At 37.7% G+C, this 22192-nt stretch overlaps 1 pseudogene; it reads left to right on the plus strand.

The window, feature by feature from the left end:
• The first annotated feature begins 3606 nt into the window (after window positions 1–3606).
• Window positions 3607–4363, plus strand: LOC149266714 (uncharacterized; annotated as a pseudogene).
• Window positions 4364–22192: the final 17829 nt, after the last annotated feature.

A 22192-nucleotide genomic window follows, 5' to 3' on the forward strand; every position in this document is an offset into this window, starting at 1 on the left:
TATCATCTTTCCTTCTTTGATGTCATAGGCTGGCATCAATCTCTTTTGATTTGTAGGAGCCATTTTCAAATATTGGTTATACACCTGTAGTCTCAATGGATGATTCCTGGCTTTTATTTCTGTGAATGTTTTCTTGATGTCTGAGGCATCAGTCCGTGGTGACTTGGAAGAACATATATCTATGCTTTTCTGCTTTTCTAGCTCCTGCCTTCGAGAGCTAGTGGATGTAGTTTGCTGGCTTTCCACTCTTTCTTCCCTCTGACTATCTATATTTTCTTTTGCAAATTCCTCCTCTAAAAGGGGATTTATTCTCTATCTCTTTGTTCTAGTTTGTCCTGATGGTTCACTGGCAGGGGTAGTTTTTTCCCTGTCTCTCCTTTTGTTTCTTTCCTTATTTAGAGGAGTTTGTAGAACTGGAGGCTCCCCTATATTGATCTGAGTGGGAGGAGTCTGTATTTGAGCCTATTCTCTGGAAGTTTCAGGTTGCTTGGACATTGTAGGTTGTTTAGTGTGTTGAAAGATGGTCTCTAATTCATTGCCCTTTGATGACCCTGTAGCTGGTATACTTGTTTCTTGTGAAGGTTGCTAAGAGGTTCCAACACTGGAGGCACCAACTCCTGACCTTTGAGATAACTTAAATGATACTTGCCCAAAAGAATCCAAGTCAAGTGTTTTCTCAAGATCTCTCATAACTTTCTCAAAATTGACCTGTTCACTATCATGCTCTACTAGGGTACCTTCCCTCCATTCATCCATATTTGCATATTTTTCAATTTCTGGAATTCTATGGTGAATATATGGGGACAACCTGTTCTTCATTCTCCTATCACATATAAAACTATTAGGATCATATGGTTTCCACTCAAAACTCTTTTGTAACTTAAGTTGCTCTTCTAAAAAATTTTCTGCTTCTTTCCATGCTTCCCTAGTGTTGCAGACAAAAGGGCCTAGTTGGTTCTTGATTCTAAGCTGAGCTTTCTTCTTGGCATTACAAAAATGGACTAGGTCTGCATTTATCATTTGCCTAAAATATTCCAATGCAAAGAGTCTCATTGGAACATACTTTGGCAGCTTAAAAGGGTAGAGTTCACATCCATAAATCCTGATTTCTGTGTGATTCATATATAGGTACTAGTCACCTATCCTGTACTGCTTGGAGAGCTGGAGGATTTTATTCATGTCACCATTTATCCTAGGAGGGGAAAGTCCTGTCAATAAAGTGGTTTCTGGATGGACAAATAGGTCAATTAACTCATTGTAGGTGTTAAACACACATGGGAGCAACAGAAGATGAAAGATAAAACTTGAGAGCACAATTTTTATTAACAAGAGATATACATTTATAGTACATTATGTGACCATTAGGTTCCACATCCCAAGGTCTCTTGGACTCCTTTTGTCCATTCGGCTTCCACACTAACCAATTGAGGATTAGGTGTGCAACATTCCCCCCCTTAATCTGAAGGGTTATGTATGAGTCCAAGAAGAGAGTTGTAATACAAAATGTGCAAAAAATGCATGGCACCACTAGGCTGAATGTGCTCTCTAAAATGTTGGTATAAAGGGCGGTGGTTTAAGGATGACCACCAACACTGGAACGCTTAGTGCAGTTCCCAGAACTCTTCCAAAACTGGCAAGAAGCTGAAGTCTTCTGCTAGAGGAAGTGCTCCTATTGTTTTGAAGAGGGAAACCTTCAACCATGAAAGGGAGGTCTCACCCTGAATAAAAGGGAGAACTTCAACCTAAAAAGGGAAGTCTCAACCTGTGATGGTTTAAGGATGACCAACAACTCTGGAATGCTTAATGCAATTCCTGAAACTCTTCCAAATATGGCAAGAAGATGAAGTCTTCTGCTAGATGAAGTGTTCTCAATTTTGTTCCTTGAATTCTTCCAAAACTGGCAAGAAGCTAAAGTCTTCTGCTATAGGAAGTGTCCTAGATTTCCAACTGAAGGCATGCTCAAGGGCATCTTTGTCTCTGGCTACAACTCTGAAAATGGTGTGGTAGGTTGTGGCTCAGGCTCGCTTGATGTGGCTTTGAAGCTTGTAGATGACCATCATTTCCCCCCCTGTCAAATAGAAGGTGAGATGATGGAGAAAACTCAATTGTAAGACTGTTCAATACTTTGGAACAAGTTCTGACATGTGTTTGGAATATTTTCTTGGCTGTCGATGCCCATTTCCAAGAAGCGATCCATCCAAGATGAATCTTTGTTCTTGCAGGACGTTTGTTTCTGAAGCATCTGTGTGAAGAATGGGTGGTTTTATGACAGTGCTTACATGGATGAAGATCAAAACAGTGATCTTTCAAATGGCCAACTCGGTCACAGTGTTGGAATTTCACAATCTGTTGTTGTTGTCACTGCTGTGGAAGATAGGCAGAATCTGGAACAACTGAAGGTGAACTGTCATGAGGAGTAGGTAAACTGTCATGAATGAATCCAACACTCTGAAACTGAATGGGCTTTGAGTAGTCTGGAATATGAAAGGACAAGTCCTTGTCATATCCAAGACCAGTTCTATGCTTGTTGTGTACAAGCTGTTCCCAAGGTCTGATGATGGGCTTGGGAAGTGCAGACTGAGTTTCTGCATCTGCATGTACAACTGCTGCTTTATTGGGTACTAAATCTGAACCAACTGTAACAATATTAACTTGCTTCTGATAGGTTGTAGTCTCAATGTTTTGAACAGAAAAATGTTCAGAATGACTCCTCTATTTTAATTCTTCTTGCTGTAGCTGAGATTCAAGCTGCAAAAAATCGATCTTTTCCTGTACATTTTGTAGATAGACCTGAATGTCTGTGAGAGAAACTTTGCTAACTTTTAATGTATCATGAGTAGTAGACAATATCAGAGTTATGAGCAACTCTAATACTTCATTGATTCTGGCCATTTTCTCGAATGTTAAACTTACACTTTAAGCCAACTATGAACCAATGTCACTACAAGGTATTCTAAAAGTTTGTTCTCTAAGAAAACTACAACAATCAAATGAGATTATTCCTTGAGGAACGAATCAAAGGCTAGATTTTAACTCTACTTATTCTCCAAATCCACACACAACGATGGTTGGTTGCATTCATATACAAGGAAAGTATATTGTGCATTCCCAAACAATGAAGCTCAAATGCTACAACAAATAAAATACTTGTTTTTCCACTCAGAAATATATATCAGTAAGGATGCAAGCTTTACATAGATATCTATTCAAGAAATACAGTGTATTTTATCAATTTTACACCCAAGGTTCAAGGAGGAACTTCCTTCACAACACTGGTAGAGGGCTCATATTTTGTCCCTAACAATTTTCGGTTTGGCCGACCTTCTAATCTAAATACGTTGCAGCCCTTCGAAGTTTCTTGTTCAAGTAGTCTTCTCGGTCGATAACTCTGGTTGATGATAACATTTAGATGACTACAAGCAACTGTAGCTTTCAAAAACCAGGGAAAATTCCCATTTTATCTCGAATAATTGAATATCATTCACTTATCTCATCCAGCCTCTCTGCAGTGGAAGTCTCTTCAACAATTGTTTCAGGTGAGTCACGCTACATAAACAAAAGCGATTGGAGGAAGCCATATAATTTTGTCCACACCGGCCATCGGAAATGTCAAAGACAATAGTACAACCTGTTGGGCAAAAAGGATTAACAAACGTGGCCATAGTTCGCTTGAAGAAACACAGAATGCGTTTTGAAATTGCTTGTTACAAGAATAGAGAAGGATTTGGATGAGGTGCTGCAGTCTCATACAGTGTATTCAAATGTCTCCAAAGGAATTCTGGAAAAATCTAAGGACTTGATAAAATATTTTGGAACAGATGATCATGAAAATTTATGGTTGGAGGTTCTTAATAAAGGAGAGGTCCAAATTGCGGGAAAGGAGAGAGAATCTCAGTTATCAAGCCAATTCCGTGACATTGCAACAATTGTGATGGAGAAGACAATCAACCCTGAGACTGATCGGCCATATACAATCAACATGATTGAACGCCTAATGCACGAAGTCCATTTTGCTGTAGATCCTCACAAAAGTTCAAATCAACAAGCTCTGGATCTTATTCAGGAGCTCCAAAAGCATTTTCCCAGAAAAAGATCGCCAATGAGGTTGCGACTTTTAATCCTTGAGATTCAGGAAGCCAATTTATTGCAGAAAATTCAAACCTGGAATCCTTGCATCATGTCCAAAGAGGTCTCTAGTAATCAGCTATCTATGGCTTGTTAGATTGAACCTGGTTACTTTCGAGATTGTGATGGCGTAGTACGAGATTGTAAAGGGAGGCTTGAAATTCTCTTTACGCCACTGTTATCCTCCAAATACACTGTTTGCACCATCAGTCAACACTTTGTAAACAAAACTGTTTGAATGAGGCATTGGGTATATTTGATTGTACGGGCAGCCCAGTGGACTATCCTACATATGTTTCAATATTGCAAACCTACATTCAGAAAAAATCTTTGGCAGAGGACAAACTTATCCATGCTCACATCAATCAGACTGGATTTAGCGCAGACAGATTTCTACAAAACACGCTTCTCAATATGTATGTGATGTGCAGGGGCCTGGCTGACCAATGGAGATTTGTTCAAACCATTATTAAATGGAGGAAGTAGTACCTCAGGGCTGCCTGCTGAAACACTGGTTGCAACCGGTGTAGAGCAAGCATGCATGTACAGCTCAAACCAAGGTCTGACACTTTGCAATGTCTAGAATGCTCCACTCAGTAACTTCAAAAGCACTCTGAGAAAACAACAGTTTCCTTGGAGCAGAGGTGTATTGGGTATACACAGCATTAAACACTGGAAGAGTTGAGCGATATTACATGAGTAATGGAGTAGACCAGCGTTAAATCTCAGGCAGAGGCAGCGCGGTATCAACTTGGAGTGTGGTGCTATGAGGAGCAAGAGCGAATACCACAGAGCGGATAGGTATGTTAATGCACAGGGCGTCTTTTTTTGTTTTATGAAATTCTCATGGAAAGTGCAGACAACGCAGGTAATGTTAGACAAAGGTTATGTAGAGATGAGCAGCGCAGAGGACAGTACAGGAATTTTAATGAACAGCTGATTATATGAACAACGTCAGGGGCAGTGCAACATTACATGTAGGTGATTATAAAAAACGGTCAGCAACGTTATTATATGTCAGAGTAAAGCAGGAGTAGTGCATAAAAAGGGCGCTGGAGAAATGACAGGTTGCAGCTAAAATTTAACTGATAAAATATTCATGAGAAAATATTCATGAGATGTAGAATTGATGGCAGAAATGATATGTGCATAAAGGCCATAAAACAAGTGGCTCAAAATAATTACGCAGGGCAGGAATACGCCTGCTCTGATACCATGTTAAACACACATGGGAGCAATAGAAGATGAAAGATAAAACTTGAGAGTACAATTTTTATTAACAAGAGATATACATTTATATTACATTATGTGACCGTTGTGTTCCACATCCCAAGGTCTCTTGGACTCCTTTTGTCCATTTGGCTTCCACACTAACCCATTGAGGATTAGGTGTCCAACAATAGTTGTAAGGGGTCTCAATGGAATTATGGAAAATGGGACTCCAAAAAACGACAGACCTTGGATTGCCTCTGGTGTCAAGTTTCTTAACATGGAAAGGGAAGCTATTTGACTGATAATACAACAAAAGATGATAGATGAAAGTAGTGTATTTGAAGACTCCTTCATTGTCCATCCTTAGGAATTGGTCATGAATTTTGTTGGCAATATAAGAGGCATAATCATATTTAACAGTAGGGGGCTGTCAAGGAGTAAAAATTGACAATAATACCAAGGTTGTCTCATCAACATACTCTCCGGAGTTGAAACCCATGATTGAGGCTATCATATCAATAATAATTCTTCCTGTATCTGTAAATAGAACCTGTAGATAAGGAGGTGGGCCTTTAGGCTGATGTTTAGGGTCCATGAACATTTGACAGATGCTGATTGAGACAGTTGGGGAGCTCTTTCAAGTAAGAATCCCATAGAAAGGGGAGTGAGAGCATGACTGGAGTGGAATTGCAGCATTTCATTGATAGACTGAGCAGTTATGGAAAAGAGGACTATTTTACTTGGGGACATGACTTCTCTTTGGTTAGGGTCATAATTGGCACAATAGTGATGAATGATATCTAGGAAAACATGGACTGAAGGGAGGAAGTACATGGAAAGGTTGGATTCCCACAGTCCTAAGATGTCAGAGCCATTAAGATAGTTGTCTCTGGCTTGGCAAAAGATCTTAAGGTGGTTTTCATCACCGGATAAGTCTTTTATCTGAAAATCTTTATCGACCAGGGGCAGATAATCTAAATCTTTGTGAGGGGCGTTTATAAGTACAACATTCAGAGCTATAGGAGTTTCCATCACTGGTTCTTGTGGATTCAGGAATGGAACTTGGGTTTTCTATGAAAAATAGTGAAAACAGCAGGTTTGGGAACCTATATAGTTAACAATGACTGAATGTATAGCGAAATGGGTCCTTTCTATGGAATATTCAGTATAAAACCAAAACTTGCAGGGTTTCTGTGGAAATGGATAAATACTTGTATTGGGGAAGTGAACAGTATAATGGCAGGATGGATAACAGGTTCTGGACGACATCGCTGCAAATTTTCTGACCAGGTGGCGGTTTGAAAAGCTTCAGCGGTTGACTGGGACATCGCTTTGCATGGGAACACAGTTTTCCATATAAAACTTTGAAAATGACATTTCATTGGTTTTGTTCGCAAAATCTAGGTTGGTAGGGGTTTTTTGGATTATCGGGCGGGTGACGTATGCAAGGAAATGACGTTTTGTCATTTTATGGAGGGTGGTAAGCGGGATAGGATTGCACCGCTTTTGGAGGCGGGCGGTTTTCGGCCGGGGGGCAGCGATCCCATTGACTACACGATGCATGGTAGAGGTACGGGAGGAAAACCACCTGGTGATCGCGCGTTAATGCGCGGTCACCGGGGGGGCATGATATCATTGTTGACCGTTTGATGATAAGGACGAGATCTAATGGTGGATGGGAGCGGGGTACGGCGGGGCTTTATGTATGCGGGCCCAATATATTTAACAATTAATCAATCATATTGGGTCGACTAAGAATGGCTAAGGAAGTTATTAATTTAACCTAGAGTGTTAATTAATCCCGTGCAATAAAGCAAAAAGTCAAGGTTCTTAATGGGTTACTAATTAACTCATTAATCCTTATTCTAATATCGATTATGGTTATATTTAACCAAGGCGGGATATTTAACATTTCGAGGTTTTTGTATAGTTAAATAATACGAGAGTGGGTTAATTTTGCAAAGGATTTATATAATATAAGTCAGAAATTAATATGAAGCAATGTGATAAAGAGCGCTAAGTAAAAACATTAGAGTATACATTTAAACTTAGGCTTAAAGTGGAAAAGGGGTTTTTATGCGATATTTCTCATTTTTCCTAAGTAAAATAGGATTTTACTTAGGAAAAGACTTATGAGAGTGAATGAATTATTTATGGATGATTTAAGTACTTAGGCCATTTAAATTATTGGGTCGAGGGTCTGGTCCCTCCAGAAGTCAGAGAAATGCTCTGAGCCCCTTTAACTTTCAAAGACCTTAATACTTAAGGGGGAATTAGTGAAGTCTTTAGGGAAAAATATGAAGGGAAGTTAATTATTTAACCTTGTTCTACTTGAATTGCATCAAGTGAAATGTTTGCCTTGCACTTGTGATAAAAGTGAAACTTAACACATTTAGAGACATTATCCATCACAAGTAATTCTGCAACACCATCTACCTACCCTACCTACATTAGCCTGTCATTTTTTCTTCTTTATTAGGGTGCATTTCGACTGGCAAACCCTTATCACACTTTTTCTTTTACATATAGAAATCTATCTAAGTCTAACTTTATTACATCCAAGGGCTCAGGTTAAACTATTGAGCTCCTTTTATTCACTCTACCTATCTACTTATCAGCCAAGATTAAACAATTTGGTCAGATTTTATTCTCTACTTCTAAAACATGAAATTCAAATATGAACTAGCCAAGCTTAAGCTATTTTACTATTCATCAATTGTGGCATAAGTTACAAGTTGCACACAATTTGATTATTACAAAAGAGTAAAAAGTAGTGGCATTTAGAATTGCACACTTTCCTTGGTCTTTCTTTTGGTGGGGTTCATTTTTCTTCACTTTTTTGACCATTTTATTTCTTTTCACCCTTTGATTTTTCTTTTAGGGTATACCCTCTTTACATTTTTTTATTTTTTTTATTTTTATTTTTTAACAATATGGAAAACCTTTTCAATGAGTAAAGGCATGAACATATTCCATAGCCCATTAATTCAATCATGAAATATGACACCTATTGGTATAGGAGCATAACACTAGCTCCACTTGGGGATGGCTTTTCCTGGTGAAAAGTCAAGAACAATAGGTCAGATGGCCTCTGAATGACTTTGACTATGCTGTGAAATCTTATTATGCCTGTTGCTTTATTGTATGTATGACAATAACACTTCTGAAGCTTAGGGCCTTCTCTCTGGGCTTCAACTCCAACAAGTTACTATCCAATCCAAACTGTGACATTACCAAGGATATAGTATGTACATGTTAAAATCAGAATACATTAAAAAGTAGGATCATAGTAATGTTTCAGCATTCGACCATTAACTGGCCCTTCTTCCGTTTTTGCACCATCCAAGTTTTTGAGATAGTAAGCATTGTTCCCTTGTAAGGCATGGATAATAAAAGGAACTTTCCATAGGATGTCAAACTTCCCACGTTTTCCCTTATCCTCTCCCCTAGAATCCCATCTTAAAACTTTATCTCCAAGGTAGAAGTATTCTGCCTTGGTTCTTTTATCAAATATTTTCTTAAGTTTATCTTGTAACACTTGGGATCTTTGATATACTTCCTCTCTGGTCTGCTGCAGATGCATGGTCTGGTTTATCATCCTTTGAATATCATTGGGTTCCACTTGAGCTTCTTGAAGTAATTTCATTACAGGAACTCCTAAAGATGATGGAAATACAGCTTCCATGCCATAGACTAATTCATAAGGACTAGTTCCAATAGATTTCTTGGTGGTAAGTCTATCTGCCCATAGTGCATTAGTAAGTTTCTTGTGCCAATTTTTCTTGTTCTCTTCCAATAATTTCTTAATAATATTAATTAGGATTTTGTTCGAAGACTTAGCTAGACCATTACCTTGAGGGTAATAGGCTATGCAATGGCCTAAAGTGATATGGTACTTATTACAGAAACTTATCATTTTCTTGGATTTGAAGGCAGCAGCATTATCAGTTATGATCTTCTCAGGATAACCAAATCTTGACAATATGTTGGTTTCTAAGAATCCTATAATCACTGTGTCATTGGCTTGTCTAGAAGGAATGGCTTCTATCCATTTGGTGAAATAAGCTGTGGTAGTGAGAATCCATTTATGCTGGCCAGAAGAGGGAGGATGGATTTCTCTAATGAAGTCCAGGCCCCATTGTTGGAAGGGATTTTCAGTGGAAATTGGTCTCAGGGGTAAAGGTAATAGTTTTCTCTTGCCTTCAAAAATTTGACATTTATGGCAAGCAGTGACAAATTTCTTTACATCAGTGAACAAGGTTGGCTAATAAAATCTAGGCCTCGGGATCTTGTTTGCAGTTGCTTTCTAGTAAAGGTGTCCACCATAGTCTCCTGCATGAAATTCTTTGAGAACCTTGTCAGTTTCTTCTTTTAATAAACAATTCAATAGAATACCTTCATGATTTCTCCAAAAAAGAGCATTATCTAAAATACAAAACTTTGAAATTTTCATCTTTAAAAACCTTTTCTTTGTTTTAGATAACCCTGGAGGAGCTTGCAGGTTTAATAATACATAAGTTATATCAGCATACCAAGGTGAATCTAAGAAGGCCTGGCTGATTTGTGGAGTCACCATCTCTTGTTCATTATCTAGTTCGTTAATGTCTAGGGATTGACAATTTGTTTCAGTCATGAGTTTGGCCAATCCCTGTCCCTTTATAAGCTTTGTAGGTTTTATATCAATATCATACTCCAATATAGTAGCAATCCATTTACCTCATTTGCCCTCAATTCCATCCCGAGTTAAGATGTTTTTGACAATAGCATTTGGTACATAGGCTATTACATGGGAGTACAATATGTAGACTCTAAAGTCTTTAATAGCTTTTACAAGTGCAAAAGCTTGTTTTTCCATGATTTTGTATTTTAGTGGTGCATCCCTAAGTGCTTTACTAAAAAAGGCTATAGGTTTTTCACATCCTTGATCATCCTTTTGTAGTAAAATAGCTGCTATGGTGTGTTCTGATGCAAATGAAAATATTATGAAGTCTCTATCAAACTTTGGACTTGTAAGGACCAGTGTTCTGGTCAAAGCCATTTTAATTTCTTCAAAGGCTTGTTTGGCTTCACCTGTCCATTTAATACTTGAATGCTTTTTCAACATATTATTAAGCAATCTAATTAATTCACATAAATTAGATATAAATCTTCTCAAGAAGTTAATCTTTCCTAGGAAAGCTTGAAGTTCTTTGACATTTCTAGGGTGGGGTATTTGTAGAATAGCTTCTATTCTGATGCCCTCTTTGGAGATAATATGGCCTAAAAGTTTGCCTTCCTCTAGACCAAATAAGGACTTCTTAGGATTTAAAGAAATACCATATTTTCTACATTTCAAGAATACTTGTCTTAGATGATCTAAATGTTGCTGATCTGATTTAGAATAAACAGTCAAGTCATATAGATAAATAACCTAAAATCATGAATTTCTTTTGCAAATTCTATGTCCATTGCTCTTTGGAAGGTCGCAACTGCATTTTGAAGTCCAAATGGCATTTTTACATATTTCAATGTGCCCCATGGTGTTGTAAAAGTAGTATTTTCCTGGTCATCAGGATGAACCAGAATATGGTTATAGCCTGAGAACCCATCCAAGAGTGAAATCCTAGAGGCACCTACCACCCTCTGTAAAATGTAATCCATCTTGGGTAAAGGGTAATTGTCCTTCAGAGAAACATTATTAACATTCCTTAAATCAACACATAATCTAATTTCTCTAGTTTTCTTCCTAGTAGGTACTAAATTAGACACCCACTTTGAAAACCTGGTAGGAGCAATTATCCCTGCTTCATACATTCATTTGATTTCTTTTTCAATTAAGGGAAGTAGTACAAGGTTAATTCTTTTGAGATTTTCCTTGAATGGTTTCTGATTTTCCATCAGAGGTGTTGTATGCTAAATTATGGAGGTGTCATAATATTTCAGGTCTTCATAACTCCAGGAAAAGACATCCTAGAATTCTCTTATTAGTTCAACATATTTGAGTTTTTGGTCAGGGGGCAAAGATTTAGATAACTTTACCATTTTAGGATCTTCCTCAATTCCCAAATTATAGTCCTCAATATCTGGTTTTAAGGGTTCCAACATAGGTTTCTCTGGAATATCATTGAAATCAAAGAGATCTTCTAAAGGAGTTAATCCCTGAGGCAAATGATTGTCTTTTAAATTGATTACTTCAGATTCTCCTTCAATAATTTCATCAATATCCATTTCTTTAAGATCCTGCATTTATTTATTGGAAAATTTTGTTGGGTGAAGCATTTGAGTTGCACTTTCTACTGAAATGTCTGTTTCTATCTTATTTGTTTGATCAAACTCACTAACTATATGTACATCTATGTTAATGTTAGAAAATTCTTCATCTAAGGTCAAGAAATTGTTAATCTGCTTATCACTATCAAACACTTGCCAGTTCTTCAAATTGTCAGGTATCGCTAGCCTATGTCTAATCTGAGTTGTGAATTGATGATTAGGTTTGAATGGTAATTTGCAAGTGCTGGAAAACATTGCCAAACTATGAGCTTGCAAATTATGTTTTCTTGGGATTTTGGCAAGCTTGGTTTCCATAAATGTATTGAGAATCTCTATCACTGTATCTCTGTAATACTTCAATCTGGGATCATTTGTTGAATAGTGTCCTTTAATCTATTGAACTATTAACTTAGAGTATCCTAAGACAGATACCCTAATTGCTCCTAGTCTTTTAATCAATTTAAGACCTAGCAACAGAGCTTCATATTTTGCCATATTGTTGGTGCATCTAAAGTTTAATCAGTAGGCATGGCCTTCAGCATGATCGTTTTCAAGATTGTGCACCCAAACTCCTGCTTCTGCTCCTAATTTGTTAACTAAACCATCAAATTCTAAGTGCCAAAGAATTTCATGTTCATAATTGGTGTTAGGAGTCTCAGGAATCTGTTCAATAGGGAGATTTGGTTTTTTAGTTTCTTCCAGTTTCTCTTGGGTGTTTGATGTTTCATTGTTCTCAGAAATTTCTTGTATTTGAACTCTAGATTTTTCATTTGTAATTTCTTTTGGTTTTGCTGCAAAAACTTCCAATTCATTTGAGGAATCACTTTCAGCATTGTAAATAATGAAAGAATCCATATCCGAGTGTATTGAGTAGATAGTGAAATTTTGGGGTTTTTCCTGACTACTTACAACATATTTCATTAAGGTTTCTCTGTATAGTTTCTTGGGTTGACTGAACATTGAAATAGTAGCATAAGACATGTCCAATTGTAGAGATCCTTGAAGCTTTGCACCCCAAGACCTGGACAATAACATGCCAGACTTTGGTGGAATATCAGCTACTACTATGTCCATTAAGATTGTTTTGGCAGGATATTGAACTAGTGATACACACAAGTCTTTGATTAATCCTAAACATCTAACCTGGCTTGAATCGAAAGAAAAGAGGTCCTTATATGGCCTGGTGATGTCTAGGTCTAATTTCTCCATTACAGATTTAGGCATTAAGTTATGAGATGCACCAGAATCAAACATGGCGTTATGAAGTATTTTATCTTGTATGTTCAAACTTACATAGAAAGGAGGAATTCCTCCATCTACTGGTTCTCCATTCACTTCAGGGCCAAAGATCAATTTAGGCTGGTCATCAAAAACATTTACTAAATCTTCATTGACAGAAATTTTGAGTGATCTATTAATTTGGCTTCGGTAGACATCATGTTTAGCCAATTCAGACAATGGAACAACTATTTTTAATTTGCCTACTTCATTCTCTAGATTAAAAAGTTTTTTAGTTTGAGTTATTGTATGTCGGACAGTTGGATTCTCTTTTTCTTCTGTATTCTCTATGTTTCTCTCCTGCTCAGGAGTGGGGTTATGGGATGAAGTTGCTTCCAAATCAACTTCTGGAGGTTCTTCCACGTTTCCTTTGGAAGGAATAGAAGTGGAAGGTTGTCTATTATTTGGTTGATTATCAGATACATCTTCAATAATTGGGTTAGTTGGATTAGGATCTGTTCTGGAAAGAATATGTACAGGGGTAGTATTGGTCTTACCTTTGTTAGGCTGCTTTGTAGCTTTCTATTTATTGGTTTCAGGGATATCTATTCTTCTGCTCCTCAGGTTATATTGTTTGTGGACTTCATAAATGGCTGTATCATATCCCTCCCTAAAGTCAAATGATTCACCTGACTGAGTTTGGAATTGTTTAAGAATGTGAGCTTCTTGATCCTCTTGGGTCAAGAAAACTTGTTGTTCATTATTGAGTCCCATTAAATTGATTTGGGTATCTTCTGTTGGTTCATCAGAAGTTGAGGCTTCAGCATAATTTTCCTGGAATGGGGGCCTAATGTTTTGATCAGGGCCAGTCTTTCCAGTGTTCGGGTTTTGGTTCTTCCTGAAATTTGGATTTCTCCCAGTATTACTTGGTTGACCATCCCAAGGGGATTTCCTTTCAATTTTTTCTACTCTATCTCCTAGCCTATCTATTCCTTTAATAATAGCATCTAGTTTCTATTCCAAGGCTGAGGGTTCTTCTCTCAAAGGTATCCTCCTTTCACTTCTGTCTTTAGCTCATTTAGATATCAGGTTGGCTTCAACACTAACAGCTATACTTTGCATATCTTCTAAAATTTGAGGAGTTCTTTCCCTAATTTGGTATGCCATATCAGAATCAAATCCATCAGGGAATTTGATCAATGCCAAATCTGGAGGAGGTCTGAGGTTTTGGGGGATAGCATTGTAAACATTATTGAACCTAGTACAGTAATCTTGTACAGTCTCTTGTGTTCCTCTCTTCAGGTTTTCATATTCTGATAAGACCTTGAGAGGATCTTTTTTCTTTTCCCATTTGTTCAAGAATGTTGTATAAAGAGCTTGTAGGTCATTGATACTGTTTGCAAGGAGGGCTCTAAACCATGTTCTAACATCTCTAGTCAGGCTTTGAATGAAGATTCTCATTCTGACATCATCTCTATCAATTTCATATATCTCAAAGTAGTCTGCAATCTTTTTGGTATGTTGTTGTGCAATGTAAGTGCCAGAACCATTGAAAGGTGTGATTTTACTTTGATAATCTTGGGGCATAGCCCCTGGATTGGCTGGAAAAACCAGAGGAGTGTATCTGTTTGCCATTGTAGTAGATAGGGTTGAAACAACATATGGGTTTGGTGTTGGAGTGCTGGGTGGAGGGGTGGAAGGGGTGGTTTGAGGTTGAGATGTCTAAGGTGTTATTGATGAACTTGCACAGGCTGAAGTGATTACAGAAAGCTTGGTCTTCCTATAGAGGTAAGCTCAAATTGAATGGAATTCTGCAAATGTCTATTAAGATGTGAAGTGACAATCTCAAGTTGTAAATGTTCGATAAATAATGGGTCATGAACTGTGTGGGCTAACCCAGAATCAGAAAAGGTTACAAATAAAGAGGTCTCAAAATACACATCAAAGGATTCATCCTCAAGGTAAATCCACTCCATAAGACAGGTTTTTGATCTGTATAAAGGCCTAGAACTAGCAGAACTCTCTTGGCTTTCTTGTCTCCTAAGAATCCTAGGGATCAGATTAGGGTTTTCAAACACAGGTGGTGGATTTGGATCAGGTTTAGCTCTGGTGTAATGAGTCCTTTCTGAAGCCAGGTTTCTAGGTATGTTTTGGTTTTTTCTCTAAATGGGTTGGACAATACAAATTCTTACAATTTCTTTAAGAGGCTTTAGATATGGCATTTGAACTTTCTTAAAGACTTATTTGATAAGAGGAAATAATCAAGAATTTGAAACCAGAAGTTCAATCCATAAACTAGACCGCAGCTAGACTGAAGCAACATTCATTTACTTATGCAATTGCAAAGAAAGAGCAGTTCAAAGGCTACCTGGCTAACTTTAGGCTCCGTCTGAAGCTTATAGAGTAAACAATAGTAACAAACAAATCATTTAGAGCCCCAGTATGGTCGCCACTATGTTATCACTTAGATTTTCCTTAAAGTTGATGGGAAGAGGAAAGGGGTCTGAGGTAACCACAAACCAACTTTTAGGTACAGAATCTAGCCAATCTGTACCCAAAGAGGGCTCTCTCTTTATGATTTAGCTTGGTTTTGAAAGATATTAGGCTAGTTGTGAAGTTTAGGAGTTTTGTTTGAGTTTGGGTGGTGAGATTCAATAGCAAAGGGGTAAAACTAAGTAGCTTAGGCCATTGGGCTAATGGAGTCAAAGAAGATGGCTTAACCGGACTTGGTTTCTTAACAAAAGATGGTTTGACAGGGCAAGATGGTCAAATAGGGAACAAATAATGACTTGGGATAAATGGAACGGGTTTAAAATGGGTGAAGGGCAATTAAGAATCCTTCAGCATATTTAAAGAGGGAACTTGAATGATTACTACGAAAGAGCAATTAAGTATTCTTTAATAAATAATCAAAATGGACGAACTAGAAATCAGGAGAAATTAAGATTCCACTATTTATCCTAATTCAGAAGAAAACATGGAGAATAATAACGATTGAAAATAGAGTGCAATCAAGCATATTCTGAATTAATCTTTCTCGTTTATCATTCAGATGTGAAACATGGATGATATAATAAACAAGGAAAACTTTAAAACATAAGGTATAGAGGACTTATTGATCCAGTGTTTGATTCAAGAAATCTGTGAAAAGTCCTTTGCTTCAATTCTTTATCGAACAAGCCATACAAAAGTTGGTCCAACAACACTTTATTCCAAAATAGTCAATATTACAGCAATGTCTAAGAATCCACACTCAATACTCCAATTGAGGGGGTATTTATACAAAACTTTTTACAGTGAAATATCTCATAACAAAGTGAGATATAAACTGGGGTGACTAATCATATCCTTCAAGAAAATAGGGTTAGAAGACCTCGTAGATGACAGAAAAGGCAACTGAATGGTTTGCTGTCCCTATTTTCGAGAATGTGTTGGAGTTAGGCCCGATGATTTGGCCTCTTGCTATCCTTGGTGTAATTATGTGTTGGCTGCTCTGTTTTAACTTTCCTACTGATGCACTTTACCTGCATCTGATACTCTTTATCTGTTGATCTCTTTTCATCCTCTTTATCTTCATTGACTATAGTAAAAATCAAAATTTACCCTTTACCTAGAATAAATTACAAAATTTCAAGCATTTATTCCCACCATTTTGGCTGGGGTATTCTGTTTTTCTGAAGCTTTCTGAGGGTTTCATCTATTTATGTATACCTGAAAAATGTAGGCTGAATTGGGAACACGTGTTTTAGTTCATGCTCGACATAGAATAAGTTCTCTAGGTTGTTGTAGAGCACCCTGCCTGTAGGCAATGCTTTTATCCCTGATGCACTTGTCGATGAACTTGCTTGGTTGCCTGCATAATTATTCAATTTCTCCACATAATCTTTATGCCTCATTAACTTGTCATTAATCACTAAAGGACTGAGTATCCCTTTATTATGCAAAATATCAAACTTTTCCATAAAAGCATTAATCTCTACCCGCATGTCATGACATCTTCTTTCTAAATTATGCATTAAAGTCTTCTTGGTTAATACCCTTTTTATTTGCAAAATGGTTTCTGTCCTGTCATTAATGCTTAACCCTTCCAGCTGTTCTTTATTTCTAGTATTCAAAAAATGTATAAGCATGTTGGCTTCCTCAGGCATTTTTCCTAGTTTTGCCTTTGTTCTTTAGATTTCTTCTTGGGCTACCTTCACAAGATCAATCTGCTAAAAAATCACTTGGATAGAAGGCCAAACATCATTTATGGATTGAGTGATGTTGGCCCAAAGAATTCTCTTGATTTCTGTAAGAGGCTTGTCAAATGTAAGATCTTTCTCCAATGATTGCACTCTGTTTTCAATCGTTATTATTCTCCATGTTTTCTTCTGAATTAGGATAAACAGTGACATATTAATGGCTCCTATTTTCTAGTTCATTCATTTTGATTATTTATTAAAGAATACTTAACTACTCTTTAGTAGTAATCATTCAAGTTTCCTCTTTAAATATGCTGAAGGATTCTTAATTTCCTTTCATCCATTTTAAACCCGTTCCATTTATCCCAAGTCTTTATTTGTTCCCTATTTGACCATCTTTCCCTATGAAACCATCTTTTGTTAAGAAACCAAGTCCAGTTAAGCCATCTTCTTTGACTCCATTAGCCCAATGGCCTAAGCTACTCAGTTTTATCCCTCTGCTATTGAATCTCACCACCCAAACTCAAACAAAACATGTAAACTTCACAACTACCCTAATATCTTTCAAAACCAAGCTAAATCATAAAGAGAGAGCCTTCTCTGGGTACAGATTGGCTAGATTCTGTATCTAAAAGTTGGTTTGTGGTTACCTCAGACCCCTTTCCTCTTCCCAAAAACTTCAAGGAAAATCTGATTGATAACAGAGGTTGTTGCTGTTGATCCTGTTGCTGATGTAGTCAGTGCAGATGTTAGTAGTGTAGTGACCATTGGAGCAGTGGGAGCTAATGCTACTACCAAAGTAGAAGGTACAATTGTGGTCACTGCTGGAATGACGGTTGTAGGGGCATTATCAATACTAGCTTGATTGAGCAAAATCAAGCTATCCAAATGCTTCTTCATCTCCTTTAATTGGTCATTTAGTTGCAGCACTAAGTCCATCATTTCCATATGATTGGTTTGGATTTCTAGAACTTCCTTTGTCTGTGGGTGTTGCAAATGAGGCAACTTGAGTTGTTTCTTGAGGAATGCTATGTCCTCATTCTTCTTTTCTATTAGTTTCTCTGTGGCCTTAACATCACTTGGGTCATGGCCCAGTTCAATAACCAAGTCCTACAAGGATTTTATCTTGGTGTCTTTAGCTTGTGAAGAGGCCTTCTCTAGCTTGAATTGAGTTGTTACATTGTCCAATGAATCCTGCAGCTTGTAAGTAGCCATGGCCTTTGTTGTGAGGGTGGAGTAGATCATTTCTCCAGCTTGCTTGTGAAACTCTAGCTGATCAATGGGATGAACATTCCCTGTCCAAGAACTCAAAATTAGTTTTCTTGTAATCTGCTGAGGTCTTTGGTTACTGTACAGTGGGCTAAAAAAATGAGACCTGCATTTTTCCTTGTTTGATGTCAAAGGTTGACACAGTCTAGTCTCGTTTGGTAGTGTAAGCTTGAGGTATTGGGCATATGTTTCTGCCTTTATTTTCTCATTCCTCATCTTTATCTCTTTGAATCTGTCTTTGGTGTCCTTTTCCTTGTCATTTGGTATGACATATGAGGAAACCTCCATACTCTTCTGTCTCTCTATCATCAATGTTTTGGAGGTTGATGGCTGTTGTGTTTCCTTTGATGCAGTTGCTTCTTTACCTTTCTGTCCCATTCTGTCAGTGTCAATTATTTCCTCTGATGCAATGTTTTCCTCCTGTTTAGAGACATGAATCAACTTGGGCCTCTTTCATGGCTCAAACATCTCATTAGTAATCTACACAGTAGAGCTAGATGCCTCCTCCCTCTTCCTCTTAGGATTATTCTCTTAATTAGCTGGGGTCTGTATGACAGGAGGAATGTTCATTAGCTCCCCTTGTTCTGGAACCTACAGGAAAGAGTTGTGATCAAATTTCCTTTCCAAATCAATAAGTGTGTTCTCTACATCCACAATAGTGTTGTCCATGTCAATCAAGGTGTTATCCACCCACTCATCTTGGTTAGTAAACTATTCAATGTCAGGTCTTGGGTGGTGGATGTATGCTCCTAACTTGACCCTGAGTCTGAGCTTATTTATGACACCATGAGGGTCATAGTGCCACATGAAACTATTTCTGAATTTCATTTGTTGAAGTAACCTGTCGGCCTCTAGTCCATCCTCTGAGTGGTTGCAAATGAATGGCCCCATTTGGTTTTTAACCTTGAACTAGGTTTTCCTCCTATAAGCTAGGAAGTGGATCTCATTAGAGATAATGATTTTTTTGAAGTACTCAAGTTAAAATATCCTCATAGGGAGGTATTTGGGAAACTTATAGCGGGATAGCTCACAGCCATAAACTCTGATCTCTGTGTAGTTTTGGTACAAGTACCAATCTCCCACTTGGTGTTCTTGGCCAATTACAGTACTCTCTTGATCTCTGGGCTAATTCTATGCTGAGTCTTAGTAGTTAGCATGTTCATGACTTGGTACATAAAAGATTCTATGAAGTATTTGTAGGTGAATGATGTGGAAAACTTCTAAACCAAGGGTGTCCAGTAGATGACTGATCTCTCCTTTCCCTTGGTGTCCAATTTTTGGATCCTCATAGGGAACTTGTCTATCTGGTAATACAAAAAAATATAAAATAACACTGAAGAGTATTTGAAAACTCTTTCAGTAGGCAGTCTGGTAAATTGTTCATGCATTCTGTCTGAAATGAACTAAGCATAATCATACATAATCACAGAAGGCTTGCCTGGAGTGAAAATGGACAGGAAGGTCATGATGACCTCATCCACATGCTCATTTGATGTGTATTCTAGGATGCATGAGAGCATGGTGATTATGCACCTGCGAGTCTATGAGAAAATAGTGGCAACATAGGGTGGAATGTCTGTAGGAGTATGGTGTTCCTCAATGATGAAATTCTAAAAAATTTGCTTGATTATGACTAGGTCCAGTGTGATGTACAGGTCCAATAGGTTTTCGATGGACAAATGGGTTAGATTAGGACTATTCTGGATTTGCAGCATCTGGTTGATGGATTCAGCAGTAATGGTGAATAGCAACTCATGGTTTGGTGCAATAATAGCCCTTTGGCTAGTGATATAGCAGGCATGACAAAAATGTAAAATCTTTGGGAATGGGTGAACTTCTGGGAATCTATACTTGGGAAAATTGAATTCCCAAAGGTAAATGTCATCTACATGGTTTAGAAACCTATCCTTACTCCAACAGTGGATTTTTAGAAGGTGGCCTGGAGTAGCATTGTCTTTAATTTGGAAATCCTTGTGTGTTAGGGCCAAATGTTTAATGTCTAGGTGAGGGGTTGATACAAATCTAACATCCAGGGAGGTCTGGGCAGCCATCTTTGTGATACAATGTGGGAATTGGGCTTATACAACTTGTGGAAATGAAGTCTTGACAACTCTGGTGTAGGGATAGGGTAATGGAAATTTGCAGGATAGGGGTTTAGGTATTTGGGGAAAATACTCTCAATTCAAGGAAATTTATTAAATTCAATTAGTTTAATGTTTGAATTTACTATATACTTTTGAATTTGAGAGGGTTGTCTGTGGTTTGTTGTGAAATACCTGGATTTTGAGGTTCAGATTGCAAATTGGTTTTGATGGCCACTGTAGAGGGTTCTGTGGCTTCAGTCACACACTGGAGGGATGAACTGGGCTTTCAGAGTGTGCTCGAGAGGCAATTGGTGATAAGAACTGGTTGCAGAAGCTCGAGGGGCGTAGGAAATCTTAGGACACTTTCGTACAGCAAACAAGTGAAAATGGTGAAAATGGGGGTCTGCGGCCTTTTAACCGGCAGAGGTGTAAAATCGACACAATATTAAATTAGTGAACAATGAGTGGTTTTTGCTTTCAGCAAGGAGGTGGTTTCAGGGGCCATTGCATCGTTTTTGAGCGATGGGTGTTTTTTTCCCAAGAGCACGTGACTTAACATGGTGCCGCCACATAACCTAAGGGGGCCTGAGCAATACTACCCATATCACATGTTCTCAGGCCGTTAAAGGTCAGGAGATGAATAGTCATGATATGGGTGAGGGCCATAGGATCTGGGGGTGCAAGATCCAATGGCCATCACGTGGCGGAGATGCACGATGGGAGATGGGGGAGACATTTAGTGGGGCATGGGGAAATAATTTCACTCAAGTATAATTAATTAATGGATAATTACAAGGTTAAAATGTAAAGCAGGTTTATGAAGTGGGGCCAAGGTTTTGTCGGGAAAATGATATTGTAGCGGAGTTAATAAAGTAATGTGAGGGGGGGGGGTGGTAAAACTTAGGATAAAGGGTTTTATGGGTTTTTAGGGAAATTAACAAAGGGAAAATGATTTTTTGCATGGGGAAAGGGTTTCACACTAGGGAAAAGGGGCTTTTTGGGTAGGGGAATGAATTTGGATGGTAATTTGCTAGGGAATGTGTGAAACCAAGGGGGAAGGGTGAAAATGAAGGGAAAAGGGGTTTACATAAGAAATGAAGTGGTAAAAGGGGAAATTAGTAAGTATGTAGTGAGGGGTGAAATGGAATGGGGGGGAAGTTAACCAAATGAACTTATGAGCATCCTTTTTCTTTCATAACTGCTCCTGCACATTGAAACACATGATTAAACATGATAGATGTTCTTATGCTTCAATCAACTTTGTACTTTTTGCAACCTTTCTTCTACTTACCCTTTTACTTACCCTAACATTTTTTCTTCACTTTGTTGGGTGCATTTAAGCTAGCAGACCCTTTCTTTCCTTTTTCTTTTGAAAAGTAAACTATCTACTTCTAACCTTATATCTTCCAAGGGCTCAGATTAAACTGATGAGCTCCTTTTATTTCTCTACCTATCTATTGATCTGCAAAGATTAAACTGTTGGGTTAGATCTTTATTCTCTATCTATAAACATAAAATTCAAAGCATGAAGTAGTCAAGATTAAACAGTTTGACTATCATGGGTTGTGGCATGTATGACAAGCTGCACACAACCATTATTTTAGACAATAAAGTAAAGAGTAGTGGCACTTGTAGTTACACACTTTCATGGTCTGTTTTTGTTTGGGGTTCATATTTTTTCATTTTTTTGATCTTTTCTTATTATTTTTTTCCTTTGATATTTCTTTTAGGACATACCCTCTTCACATCTTTTAATTTTAATATGGAAAAAATTTTCAAAAAGCAAAGGTATGTACAATATTACAAGTCTTAACCTCAACAAATTCAAAATTATGAATCTTATCACTATAAGAC

This window comes from Pinus tabuliformis, chromosome 6 (genome assembly GCF_031772625.1).
Source record: "Pinus tabuliformis cultivar Carrire ecotype Pingquan chromosome 6, CPIR1, whole genome shotgun sequence".
Taxonomy (NCBI): domain Eukaryota; kingdom Viridiplantae; phylum Streptophyta; class Pinopsida; order Pinales; family Pinaceae; genus Pinus; species Pinus tabuliformis.